Raw genomic sequence first — 14,867 nt, 5'->3', positions numbered from 1 at the left:
TTCTTCTGGTTTACTTATGAGGAAACTTAGGCTCAGAGTGCGTGCCCAGAGTCATACAGCCCTTCAGGATCCATGTAGGTACTGGAACCTGAGGCTAGTTTCCACTTCCCACTCTGCCTCATTAAGCTTCCCTCCAAACACTAGAGCAATGCTTTCTTAGCATCCCAGGAAATAGCCGTGAGTATTAATTTTACAATGACTGCAGAGAAATCAGGCTAGTCTGAACTTCTGAGGGTCAAGTAGGGGGCTGGGGAAAGAGCACTGTGAGTTTAGGCTACTATTAAGTAGTTAATCTAGGGCTATCTGATAATTAAAGTCAACTGGGGATGGAGGACATCATAGAAGGTATTCTTTCTTTTTTTTTTTTTTAAGATTTTATTGGGGAACGGGAACAGGACTTTATTGGGGAACAGTGTGTACTTCCAGGCCTTTTTTCCAAGTCAAGTTGTTGTCCTTTCAATCTTAGTTGTGGAGGGTGCCATTCAGCTTCAAGTTGTTGTCCTTTCAGTCTTAGTTGTGGAGGGCGCAGCTCAGCTCCAGGTCCAGTTGCCGTTTTCTAGTTGCAGGGGGCGCAGCCCACCATCCCTTGCGGGAGTCAAACCGGCAACCCTGTGGTTGAGAAGACACGCTCCAACCAACTGAGCCATCCGGGAGCTCAGCAGCAGCTCAGCTCAAGGTGCTGTGTTCAATCTTAGTTGCAGGGGGCGCTGCCCACCATCCCTTGTGGGACTCGAGGAGTTGAACTGGCAACCTTGTGGTTGAGAGCCCACTGGCCCATGTGGGAATCGAACCGGCCGCCTTCGGAGTTAGGAGCATGGAGTTCCAACCGCCTGAGCCACCGGGCCAGCCCCAGTAGGTATTCTTTTAGTAAAGAATCTAAGTCTCTAATTTTACTCTCTTCTGAAGCCAAAGCAGTTACCCCCAGTACATCCTCTAATTCAGCATTGCTCATACACTTTTTTTAAAACTTTTTATTTATTTTAAGTGTGTTTTTCCAGGACCCATCAGCTCCAAGTCAAGTAGTTGTTTCAATCTAGTTGTGGAGGGCACAGCTCACAGTGGTCCATGTGGGGATAGAACCCGCAACCTTGTTGTTAAGAGCACCGTGTTCTAACCTACTGAGCTAACTGGCTGCCCCGCTCATACACTTTTTAATATTACCCAGAAATGTGTTCTACACTATAGCCCAATGTACATACAAAACACACAACTGAGCAAAAGTTCCATGAAATAAACTCACCCTTACCACATGGTGCATTCTTACATTTTCTATACTATCCCTTTTGATTTAACACTAGTCATAACCCATTGTCTGAAATCACTAATCTAATTCAAACTACTGATAAAATACCTCAGAGAAGCTCTACTAGACCTGTTTTACCCAACAGGTAAGTCACACCTGGATTTCTGACACTTGTTTATATAATACCCAGGTTTTAAGCAAAAGCAAAAGCTTTATAAATTTGGCTCAAGTGAATCCTGAAATTTCCTTGATTGAGCATTGCACATTCCTTACTCCCTCCCCTGCCAGTTGACTCACCTTCTGGGTAACATAACCAGGGAGCTTGGAGGGAGTACCTGAGGCTGCAGAGAGCCTCTCCAACTCCAAGGGAAAAGGCAGCTTTGGGGCTCCTCTCTCATGAGCTACAGCTGAAGGACCAGTGATGGGAGAGAAGACACATCCTCCTTTTGAGATCAGGTAGAAGGGAATTGCTGGTTCCCAGAAGTGACCCTACCCGTGGAACCCTAACTCTTCTCAAGGATGGGCTGCTTCTGCCTACAGGCTGTGGGTGGTCTTTGAGGAGCCTGCCCCACCCAGCTGACAATTGTGGACCTGCACTGGTAGACTGATGGATACAGCTGGCCAGTGAGCATCTGGGGACACCTAGGATAGAGAGAGGTGAAGGAGTGACTATTTGCCAGATCCTTTCCTTGCCAAAGGCTCAGGAGAGCAGAGGTTGCTGTGTCTTCTGCCATTTAGGGGTATGGCCTTGCTCTAGAAATACAGACAGCCTGAGGACCAAAGGGAAAAAACCGTGCACAAGAATAATCAGACCTGATTCAAAGGACTCTGCATCACAAGGGAGGAAGTCCTAGTTGAACACACAAAGTAACTAGCAGGAAAGACAGGCGAGGATGTCAAATAAAGAAAAAATGGTTATGGGAACCCCAAAGAAGATGTAGTTGGAGCACATGCAAAAAAAGATTCCTGCAGACTAAAGAGTACGACTTCCAAATAATAACCGTGCAATAGAGATCAATGCTGAGGATTCAATCAGTAGTCTGGAAAATAAAGTGAGAGACATAGCTCACAATACAGAACAAAACACAAAGAGATGCAAAGCAAAAGCAAAAGGTAAGAGATGTGGGAGTCAGATCCAAAATGGGGAAATGTGGCCAAGTCCGCTGGCTGACTATCTCACCCCCATTCCCAACCTCCTTCTTCCTTCTCTGACTCCACTATGGAGACTAGACACATAAAATATACGTATTACCAGCTTCCCTTGCTATATGACATGGTTCTGCCCCATGACATAAGCATCCAGAAAGATTACTTTTTTCTGATATAGAGTATACATATGCAATTGATACAGTGCTTTTCTCTCCATTCTTCCTGCCCTGGATGCAACTACGGTGCCTGGAGCTGTAGCAGCGTCCTGCGACCACAAGGGAGAGGCCAAGACAATCCAAGAGCTGCCAACACAGCCCCCGGCGTTGTTGAACAACTGAACCAAAGCCAACAACTTGCCTACCCATGGCCATGTTGTTAAGTGAGAAAACCAAGCCCCTATTAATTTAAGTCATTCTTGACTCAAATTTTCTGCTTCTTACACCTGAAGACATTTCTAAGTAATATGAAAAAGAATGATTAAAGAAATGATGGACAAAAAGTTCCCTGTGAAGAAAAACTTGTGTTTTCAAATTGGAAGGACTCACCGAGTACCATATTTAAAACTCATGCTCTTTTCTACACATGGTGGAAATTGGTAAAATCCTGAATTTCAAAGAGAAAAAGCTATGGTCTTCCAGCAGAAAGAGCAGGTTACTTAAAAGAATTTTAGACAAAGATTAGATTTTTCACTTTTAGCTCTTGCATATGGAAGACAGGGTAATAACATCAATAGATTATTGCGAGAAAATAACTATAATCTAAGAATCTGTATCAAGCCAAGATATCATTCACTTGAAAGACAAAAGAAAAATATTTTTGGACTTGCAAGTTCTCAAAGAGAATACATGTACTTATCCAGGAACCTATCATACTTGAGTAGAATATTCCAGCAAGTACTCTAACCAAATGGCAATTTAAATCAAAACAGAAATCTTAAGATGAGGGAGAAAGAACATAGTGGTGAGCGACAGATATAGTTAAATGTAAACAGACGATGGTAACATGACTGGGTGATTTTTTTTAAATAAATTTTTAAGTGAGAACTTTTGGAATAGAAGATCCACACTTAAAAATAGCTCAGGACTCAAAAAGTTAAATGATCTCAGCAAAACCCAAGAGCTTGGGTAGCTAGAAGAAGAGAATGGAGAAGACAAAGCTTGCTAGAAGTTTTACTTATCCTATAAAAGAGAGGATAAGTAAAACGTCTTATTAGAGGGGATGTAGATATTTAATCTTTATGTATTGATACAGAACTAAAGGTTTAATTATGGCTATTAGACATACCATAACAAGTATGCTAGAATTTGACCAAGAAGCAAAAAGAAAGAAAAAAAAGAAAGAGAAAAGAACTATACTACACAAAACAAAGTGTAAGTATAAAATGTGATGGAAGGAATAAAAGTATTTCAGTTACAATGTCAGAGGTGAGTGGGTTCACCCTCCCATCCAAAAAACAGTTTGTCACTTGCATTTTAAAAACATCTAGCTACTGTATATATTGTTAATGTGAAACATACCAAAAAAAAAAAAAGAAAAGGAAAAACTGAAAATAAAGAAATGGGTTAGGAGATACCAGGCAAAAACAAACAAAAAGAAATCAAGAGTCAGAGCATTGAAAGCAATGTGACATACAGGCCCCCAAGCATGAAACAGCATGAAGTAGTATATTATGGAACTTTAACATCTGTGGAAAAGTGACAAACCTTTATGCACCAAACACCATAGCAGCAGAGTACATAAAATAAAAATTCTTAAACCTACAAATTTAGTAAAATGATATAGTTGGACGTTTCAAAATACTTTTTCAAAACTTGGTAGATCAAGTGAGCTAATAATATGACATATAATAATTTAGTAATATAATCAATAACTTCAATTTAATAGATATGCTTAGAATTTTTGGTATCATAAATACAGAATATACATTCTTTTCATATGTCCCTGGAAAGTTTGGCAAAATTAGTCAGATACTTGGCCCCAGTGGAAACTAATAAAAAGCAGAGATTTCATAAGCAACATATGCTGATCACAGCTGAATAAACCAGAAATCAACAAGAAAAAAACTGACCACCCCCAAAAATTCCTTTAACTCTTTGAAAATTATGAAACACTCTTCTAAGATAACTGCAAGATCAATGAGAGAACTGCAATTAAAATAACAGATTTTCTAGAAAGTAATGAAGTAAAGAATACATCTAAACCTATGAGTTATAGTGAAGCTGTACTCAAAGAAAACTTTATAGTTTTAAATTTGTTTTTTATTTAAAATGGGAGACTGAAAATGTATGACTCCCTTCAATTGAAGAAATTAGGAAAAAAATCAGCCAAATATATCACCTCATTCAAAAAAAGTGAGAGGATAATAACTTGAACTTACAAATCAAGAAATAGTAATGTTATCATGTTAAGACATATGAACATAAATTCCAGACAAACAGCTAAAAGCATTGAAATCAGTTGCCTCTGGGAGACAGGAATTTGGTGAGGGAAGTATTACAGGGGACCACTTTTTATTGTTTTAAGTTTTATGGTATTAGTTGGCTTCTTAAACTATATAAATGTATTACTTTGATGAAATTAAGTTTAAAAATTTTTTAAGAGTAAAAGGAAAGTGGATCTGGGCACTTTGACCCATCCTGATAAAGTGAAAAGAATATGTATAGTCAGTTAGGGCTGAGTTTGAATTTTGCCTCTACTGCTTATTTGTAATAGGATTTTGGGTGATGCATTTACCCTTTAGGTCTGTGTTTCTTCCTTTGTAAAATGGGGCATTGACTTGTACGACCAGTAAAGGAGGGACAAGGCTGGGCTCCAGCCTCCTGACACAGACCAGTCTCCACTCCCACCCCCTTCCCTGGCACAGGCAGGACCCCAGCCACAGACACTTGCAGATTAACTCGGCCCACCTACTCCCTGGTGTCACTTCCTAGTTAAAATGGTCTGAGTTTCATTTTTCCATAAACCATAAGCATTTGGGGTATTTTCCATAGTCTCAAGGTCCTTGGGCAGATGTTAGCCCCAGCTCGGGAATTTCAAGCACAAACAGGTAAAATAAAATGACATCTTTTAGAACAGATGTCTTACATCTACAGTCACATTTGAAGAGAAAATGTATTTCTTAGGCTTTGATCACTGTAAACAGACAAATTGCAAAAATAAAAACCCGGGGCAAAATTCAAAACCGTAAGAAGAATAAAATTTACCTCTCATCTTGTTGTAAAAGGTAAGTTCCATTCATGTTTCCACACAACATAGAGCACAGTCTTTTCTCTCAGTGGGAAAGGGGTGGCGTAAGGGGGGAAGGCAGACGTTTAAAAAAGCAAGAACTATAGAGGGGGTAAGTGTGGAGAGGGGGAGGAGCCGTTGCTTGGCTCTGCCTGTTCCAGGAAGCAGGCAGCAAGGTCAGAGGCCTGCCAGGTGAAGTGGAAGTTGCCCAGGTGAAAGGGTGTGGACGCGGGTCCCAGAACAAGGGGAGAGTAGTTCCTAAACTTGGCAGCAAGCTGGAACCACCTGGGATCTTTAAAAAGGCCTGGTTCCCACCCCTACACATTCTGACTAATTGGTCTGGGGTGTGACGTGGCATCAGGAGTTTTCAAAGCTCCCCAGGGGATGAGGATGGGTAGCCAAGTGCAGGAAACACCAGCCTCCACCGCTGCAGGCAAGAGCCTGTGGCTCCATAAATTGAATTGAGGATTGGAGGAGGACAAACAGTGGGAATGGAGAGAAATAGAAGTTAATATTTAGAATGTAGAATGGATAGACGTAGGTGACACTGGGGAGGGAGTGAGGAAAATGCTGATGGATACCCAGGTTTCAAGCTTGGGAAACTGGGTGGATGTGGTCTATTTTCTGAGATGCTGAGCACAGCAGGAGAAAGGAGTGTGCATGGCAAGACCTGTTGATTAGAGACGATGCATGCTGATTACAAGGAAGGTTGGCTCAATAAGTAGTAGCCCTGGCTGTGTCATCAGCATCATCTAATTGAGAGGCTACTTAAGCTCTTGTGGTCACAGGATTAAAGCAGTGAGATCGCCCTCTACTGTTATTATGTGTGCATTACATGCACTCAGAGGGCAGTGTGACACCAGAGGCCGATGGGGAGGGGCCCAGGTAAGAACAGGAGATGGAGGTGGGAGATGAGAGATGAGTAAGACATGGTCTCCTACTAATGCTCGGGCCAGGATCTCCCAGTTGAACCCCATTCTCAGCCCAACTGTAAGGGTCTCCTTTGGATGAGCTGCTGTCTCTGAAAAGTGCTTACATCACGGAGGAAGCCTGAGCAGAGGAAAGGGCGCTGGATGGGGAGTCTGGAGGCCCAAACTCCAGGCACAGCTCTATGAGTCCTGGCTGGCTGACTTGTAGTGAGTGCCTCACCTGGGCATCAGTATCAAGACGAGGTATCTCTGGAGGGCTAAGACTGTGTCTGTGATAATGGCCGCAAGAGCGGGCAAGACTGACATTCTCTGCCCTCCAGAAAAGAGACAAGGGGCAGCTCTCATGTTTCCAGAAGGGCCTGCCGAGTGCCCTGGGAGGCTTCTGGGCAGAGGTGGCATTCTATCTGGCCCTAGAAGGATTAATAAATAGTGGCTGTGGCAAGACACCTCACCTTTGGGTCATTCAGGGGAAACTTGTCATCACAGAGAAGCCCTGTGGTAAGAGGGAAAGGGTGTGGGGGTGTGGAGTCAGACTAAGCTTCGACTGTTGGCTTCCCCAACTGTGTGACCTTGGACAAGTTATTTAACCTTTCTGAGCTTATATTCCCATCTGAGAAACGGGGCGATAATAAATTAACAACAGCAAACAATTAGTGCTCTGTGCCAGATACTGTTCTAAACAGTTTGCATGTATAACTAATTTCATCCTCACAACAATCCTGTGAGGTAATACAACTCACCCCACTTTACAGACAAGGAAAATGAGGCACAAAGAGGTTATGTAACTTGTTCAATCAGCAGGCACACGGCCGGCGCTCAGTAAATAGTAACTACTGTTGTGACCACAGAAATGACAGTCCCTGGGTTGTACTGAAACAGGTGAGCTCACTGGCAGAGCTCAGTCTCCTGGGAGGGCCAGAGTCAAAGAGAGAATTTCAGGAAAGTGACATTTTCCAGCCAGCATCGAGCACACTCCATGATCGTTGGTTGGTGACCACATCATGATGTCCTATGGTCACTGGCTTCCCAAATGGGACCATGTGTGCAAGGAGGGGTAAGGACTCTTAGAACTGGCTGTTCCCACCAGCCTCAGTGAGTGCCACAGTAACAAAACGCAGCTCAGTTTTGAAGAAGGAAGACATTTCCTCTCTCAACTTCCCATGCAGCTAACGGTGATCTTGTGTCATCATCTGGCCAATAAGATGTAAGGGACATCTGCTGGGGGGTCCTGGGAAAGACTTTCCTCCCTGACGAAAGAGACAGGCCTGGAAGGAGAGTTCTTTTCCTTCCTGCTCCCTTCCTGGGATGGGAATGTTATCATGTAAGTATATGATATTTGGAGCTGTTAGAGCCATGAGGGGGAAGGCCATGAAAAAATAAAAATTCTCACAGAAATTTCAGTATCGTTGAGCTGTTTAGCATGGAATCACCTACTTCCAGACTTCTGGTCACGTGAGAAAAATAAGCACCTATTTAAGTCACTGTGACTTACAGCAAAAAGTATTCCTAATATTATACCCCAAGTTGTTTCAGTGTGTTCATTCACTTACCCAATCATTCATTTATTAATCAGCAAATATCACTGAGCATATACTATGTGTCAATCATGGTGGAGGGAAGGGAGAATATGGCCATAACCAAGACATACATAATTCCTGGCCTTGTGGATTTCTTAGCTTGGTAGGGAAAACACACTTTGAACAGATCTGGGTGTTAACAAGAAGGAAAGTGCATGAATGCTACTGGAGTATGGAACCAAGATAATTAACCTGGGTAAGCATCGAGGAATTCTTGAGGGCTAGTATATCATTTAGCATTACTAGAGAGACCTCAAAAGACAAGAGAGCAGTTTGGCTTTTTGTTGTTGTTTTTCCTTTTCATGGAACAGCCCTGGGCTCTGCCATCCATAACACGTAGCTTCCCTCTCTGGATTCAGGATGGGAACTCTCCCTTCCCAGCCAGTAGGAAGAAGGGAGTAGAAGTGAGGTGCAATCAGCTTCCTCTTTAAAGACAGACTTTGAAGATAGATAGATAGATAGATAGATAGATAGATAGATAGATATGATAGATAGATATAGATATTATATACAGAGGGTGCCAAAATATATATACACATTTTAAGAAAGGAAAACTGTATTAAAATTGTAATACACAATATATACCAATAACAAAAGCTGAATACAAATCACGTTTGACTTCTGCAATTACAAGAGATGCTCAAAGTGTAACTTTAATACAGTTTTTTCCTTTCTTAAAATGCATATACATTTTTTGGCACCCTCTGTATATTATAGATATATTCCTGCCCACATCCCTTTGGCCAGATCTTAATCGTGTGACCACATCTAGCTTGGAAGGCAGGCTTGGAAATACAGTCGTTAGTGGGGCAGCCAGGTGACAGCTAAACACTGGAGGTTCTATTGCTAAAAGGAAAAAGGGTAAAGTGGTCCTGAGAGTCAGATAGCAGTCACACCTGGTAAAGGAGTAGGCTACTTCCCTCTTAACCCTGAGAGCAGTGGGGAGTCATTAAAGGGTTTGAAGCAGGAAGTGCATGGTCAGATTTGTGCTTTGAAAAGGTCACTGTGGCAGAGGCGGAGGTTGGGGCAGAGGAGACCCATATTATACAGGGGCTTGTATGGAAGCTGTTACAGGAAATCTAACAATAATCGTGACCTGAACTCGGTGGAAATAGACAAAAGGGATTATGGATCCAGGCACATTTTTGGCTGAGTGAAACATTTTTTATAACAAGGTATGATGAGGACTAGGTAGGATTCCAACATGATTTGAAGGCATATAACACCTTTATTCATCCCCATTTTCCATCGGTCAGGGGGTCTTCAGAATCTCCCAGCTTCATGATGTCATTTTAATGGAACTAAACTTGAGTAAACTGAGTTCATATCGTGAGGGCCAGTTCCTTGTAATTTCCAGTAGAACCAAACCTGCAACAGGTGAGGCTGTGCTCCCCTACTATGAAGTGAGTGGGGGAAACACACTTTGCAAATGATTTCAGGTGGACCACCCCAGGGTCAAGGTCCACGTTCAAGAAAGCCATGTGGCCCAAAGAGCACATTTCAGTGTGTCCTCAAGGAACTGGCATTGGAGGGGACATTCCAGGCTCTCCCATCACCCTCCACTCTCCCTTTCCAGCCTTATCTCTGGAGCAGGAGATGGATATTCCGATCATTTTAAATGGAAACTTAGATTTAGTCTTTCCTGCCTTGCTTTGCCACACTTGAAGGATGGGACGCCAATTTTTTTTTTTCACTTCCGAGGAAGATCTGCCGATCAATGTCTCTGTGCCCCTGAGGAAAACAGAGTGGTGTCTTTGGTTGCTTGCGTTCTGGGCCTTATCAAAGGTACTGTGAAAGACCATGAAGGACGGTGGGGTTTGGAGGGGGAGGTTGAGGTTTTATAGGAGCAGGACTTCCTGGAGAGGGTGGGGAGGAGAGAGGGCTGTGGGGCCAGGAGAAGTAAGTGCATATCGGTAGCAGGGCCCTGGGAGCAGTGACCGTGATACGAGAGGAAAGATGGAGCTCTGGGACCCAACCCCCAGCTAGGCTCACAATGCCCAGGTCCCAGGCACGTCTCAGAAACAACAGTCCCCTGACTCCAGGACCCTGCAAAAGCAGGAAGAAGAGGCACTGCCACAGTGACTTGGGTGGATTAATGACCAATGAGGGCCCTGCCTCAGATGCCTGCCAGGGGGTGGGCGGTGGGACCCCAGGAGCAGTAAGATTGGATTTCCCTGCCCGCTCAACAAGATGGGGACTTGGAGTCAAGACGAAGTTGATGTTTAGAGAATAATGAAACGAGACCTTCCTTGCACCTCTGGGTTTGTGAACTGAGAGTTATATTTGCTGCATCTCCTGTTCCCTTCCTGCAGGAACCCAGGCACCAGCCAGGGGCGTCTGATCTTTCTGTCAGGATCAGGCTTATTCCCATGTCCCCACTTCCATTACTTCCAGGAGCCACTCCAGTGGCAGCCCCCCCTCCCTCACCACACCCCTAAAAGCCTCTCTCTCCCTCCTCTGAAGCTTAAAGTTCATGGTATCACCTATTTGACAGATGCGTATGGTGAATTCTCTCTGCTATGCTGGGACTTGGCTCCCCGACTTGGCCAGGAACTTCATGAAGAGAGAGATGTGACCTTTTCTCCTAACTCTGGGCCCATCATTAGAGCACCTGCCCACTCGAAAGATGCACTGCGGGGCCCAGGGCTCGGCTGACCCTGTCATCCGCTTTCCTCATCTCATCCACACCACAGCGCTTGCTGCCACATCTGCCAACACCCTGGGCAGACTCCTAGTCCTCTCTGTCTGCAACACCCAGGCTAGGCTGCCTCTGGGATGACCCCCAGTTATCCAACCAGCAAGCGCGTGTTGGGGTGGCCCCTCCTAGGACAAGCCTTGCCTGCTTCCTCCTCCGCCTGCCATAGATGGGCAGATTTTGCTGCAGCTCGATGTTGAGAAATGAACTTATTTTGTGTGAAGAGCTTCTGAGCTCTGTGTACTCCAGGACCACAGCAGATATAAACAGTCAATGCCTCTCTTCTCCAATTGGATAAACTGCGTGCTTTCAGGGCAAGGCACTGCCCCAGCACACTCACAGTGTTTAAAAAAGTGTCAGCTGCAGCCCCGGCTCTTGGCACAGGTCAGCTCTTTCTCCCCCAGCTGAAGTCCCAGATTCTGGGCCACTGATGCTCAGGCCAGGGGCAGGCAGCACACAGAGCTCATATCCGAAAGGGGGCCAGCCTGGGGGGCAGAGCATGAGGAATAAATTCTGGAATGTTACAGAGACCCCGATGGCCTCCAATAGCCCTGCCCAACCTATGCAGACATATTCTTTCAGTTTAAGCTTTAGATCCTGTGAAAATAAGACTGCTCCTCCCTTCACCCGTGACAGTGATATTTTAAACTTTATTCATCATTTGTTATTCATTCACTCACTGACATTTATTGAGCATCTACGATGTGCCAGTGTGCCAGGCATGACACTGCCCGGTCCACTCAAAGTTGCCTAAAATCCCATCATTAGCGCTAGCCCCATTGGTTTAAGACTTTCATGTCCATGTGTGTTAGATGTAGATGGATACATACCATATATTATATTTATAAGATTCCCCATTCCTCACCTGAGTCACAATTTAACTATTCATCTTTTTCATTCAACCGACATTTATGGGGCCTCTATGATGTGCTGGCTGCTTTCCTAGACCCTGGACAGAAACAAGACACAATCCAGGCCCTGAGGCGCTCCCCATCCATGTTACAGGGAGGCGGCTTTGATGGGCCTCACGAGAGAGGAGGCAGACAAACCAGTGAAGGCTGTGGCAGGACAGGGGACGCGATCAGGGGATGTGCCACCAGCTCATGGGCAACGGGACCTGTGGCAAGGTTTCCCCCCTCTGGGGCTCTCCCTCCTCTTCTCCAAAGGAGGAACAGATGGGGGCTCCTGAATCCTTGAATTTCATGGACCAATAAAATATCAAAAACCTAACTGAGGGAACCATATGGGTCACCAACTTTTTATTCCATCGAGTAAGCAATTTTAGAAAGGAAAATGAGCTAACTACCATCTGCCATCACCACAATTTCATGAAAGAAAGGACATTTTAACCCCAAAAGCAGAAAGGGCATAGTCTCCAAATGAAGACGGACCCTTCCCACCAGATTCATGTAGTTGAATAAAAAGCTCACTGTGTTGCCCTCATCCTCATCGGGCCCAGTCCAGGCGAACTGGGTGGGGACTGGATGGCCAGCAGCACTTTCCAGCACTAATGTCCCACCATGCTATGTGTGACCCGCTGAAGCCACGACCAAGTGGCCCAAGCCCCGCAGCACCCTCTCCAGGCCAGAGTCACATGAAGGCAACTTCTAAAAGCATCTCTCACACACTGTTGAAGGGGCACCCAGCCCACAACGCTTCCTGGAGCCCTCCTTATCTCTCCATCCACTTCCCTCATCCCTGCAGCTGCTCTCACCTTCTCCCCCTCCAAATGCCCTGAAAAAACAATTCCTCTCCCAACTCTAGTCTTCAGGCCTCCAGCCTCGGGGCCATGAAAGCACAAATCACGAGGAGCACTCCGCGCTCACGCCCCATCTCACGCGGAGGCTGCTGTTCAGCCACGGTGGGTGCTGTCCAGTGACGCAGTCCCCCTACAAGATGCTGGGGGTGCTCTCGGCAGACAGTGTTCAGCTGTCACCCCTTCAGCCATTGTCTCAGCTGCAGACAAGCTTACACGCCTTCGTAAGGCAGCCTACACCCAGTGATGGACGTGGAAGTGTAAAGGCCGGGCCGTCTTTACCCAACAAGGGCAACGCTAAAGGGCCATTCTGGTCCAGTGACCCACGGGGTTTGTCCAAGGCTGCTGTCTACCGCAGCTCAGCTTCCTCCTCCACCCACGCTTGCTTCCTCCTCCCTTCCCCAGGTATCGATCCCTAACAAACATCCTGCACTCAACTCTATGTCAGAGTCGTTTCCTAGAGTTACCCAACCTGCGGGCCATCAGCTCAGCCAATTCCAGCCAGAACCGACGGCCAGCCTTTCCCCTCCACTTCCTGGTCGGGGTTTCCCATACACAACCTCGATGAGCGCACCTGAGTCTTTGCACGTCCATAGGAGGTAAAGGAATTTAGATATTTTTTCTCTTTTAACAAAGACTAGCCTTCAAGACCACTGCCTGGTGATGAACTCAGCAGGTCCGCCCTGAGCAGCAAGGCTGATCAGTAACCCCTTTGTGCAGGGGGCCCCCTGCCTTCTCCTTCCATGAAGCTACAAGTGCGTAGTTGGAAAGCTACAAGGACACATGATTTAAGGGAGAAATAAAAACTCTTAGGTTTCATAGTTCCAAAATAGAATCCCCATAACATATACAGCGGAGGTGGCGGGATGATGGGGGAGATGGGGAATTTGTACTATTCTGGGCTTGTATGACTGGTGACACCCTCTCAGATGGCCCAGCCTTGCACTGTGCTCGCACCTGAAGCTCAGTGAATTCCGGCTGCCTGGGAGCAGGAGGCAGAACAGCAGAGAGAAGGTTGTGCCGTGCTTACATCCTTATTTCTACACAACCTACCTCTGAACTTGAGCCAGTGGAGTAGGAGACAGAAACAAGCTGAGTGGCTGCTGCTGCCGCCACCGCCAAAAGAGATCAAAGGCAGAGGCTCTTCAGCAAGGGACAGACGTCCAAACAGAGGCTGGTGGCTTGCTCCAGAGAAAGAACAGGCCTCTGCCGCACGGCCTGGCCAGGACTGGAGCCAGTTGTGTCCGGAGCTGACTCTGGGGGGGCAGGAGGCCCAAGAGCCCCACAGTACACACACTCACGGGAGGAGTAGGGGCCCAGGAAGCAGACGCTCCCCAAGGCGCAGGGCTGGATTCCCAGGAGACCAACGAGACACTTAGCACAGAAAGACCACCAATGCTGACGAATGAGAGCTCTCCGCTGCTTTAACGAGGGACACACTCTGCCGGGCCGTCAGGTTCCACATACCCACAGGTGTGCACAGGTACATGACTGTGCCAGCTTACAAACGTCAGCCACACACATACAGTCACTCAGAAAAAGCACTGCAGCGTCACTCAGTGCCTGGCACACATGCACACCATCAATGACCAAGAGCAGATTCCTGTGGGCAAACCCGGAGCACCCCTGCAGCCTTTCTGGGGCTCACGGAAGAGGCAGTGAGCCCTGTCCTGGTCCTGTGAGAGGGGTCCTCAAAGCATCACCTGAGAACTAGTTAGAAATACTGCGAGTTCTGTTTTCTCCCTCCTGCAGAGCCCTGAGCAGTCTGGGGACTTCTGCGGGCCAACAACCCCTGTGCTAAATAGACGGTATGTACCTTATCTCATTATCTCATTAACTCACAAATACAGTAACTTTTCACTCAACATCATCAATAGGTTCTGCAACTTGAAGCAAAATGATGTGTAACAAGACCAACCTTACCGTAAGGTAACTGATATAAACAAGCGTTAAGTTCCTACGGGACCTCATCATCATTGTAACAAAACAACGTTGAATGAAACGACATTATTCAAGAACCTGCCCAAAATACCACTGAGATGTACACCTCAGTTTTCCTATGTTTTTCAGACAGGGAAGCTGAAGGTCAGAAAGGGTAAGGACTTGCCTGGAGTCACTGAGACTGACGCACACCTAGTCTGGCTCCCAAGTGTGTGTTCCGAATCACTCTCTAGATGTAACTTCTGGCCCGGGTTGAATGTAAACACCCCACCAAGGACTGTGCTCTCCACCCCAGCCCCCACCCCTGCCATCCCTACTTCCCCTGGGTCTCTCCCAGCCTGGCAGCCAGTCC

The 14,867-nt window shown here is 46.0% G+C and overlaps 1 protein-coding gene across 1 annotated transcript in view; it reads right to left on the bottom strand.

Annotated features, from left to right (window-relative positions):
* Window positions 1–14,867, bottom strand: part of TSPAN15 (tetraspanin 15) — an 84,124-nt gene that overhangs the window by 62,930 nt on the left and 6,327 nt on the right. The window lies entirely within an intron of this gene.

Source organism: Rhinolophus sinicus, chromosome 15, assembly GCF_057876585.1.
Source record: "Rhinolophus sinicus isolate RSI-liver-muscle chromosome 15, RSI-T2T, whole genome shotgun sequence".
NCBI lineage: Eukaryota > Metazoa > Chordata > Mammalia > Chiroptera > Rhinolophidae > Rhinolophus > Rhinolophus sinicus.
The sequence above is the reverse complement of the archived record's forward strand: the minus strand, read 5'-3'. Positions and strand labels throughout refer to the sequence as shown.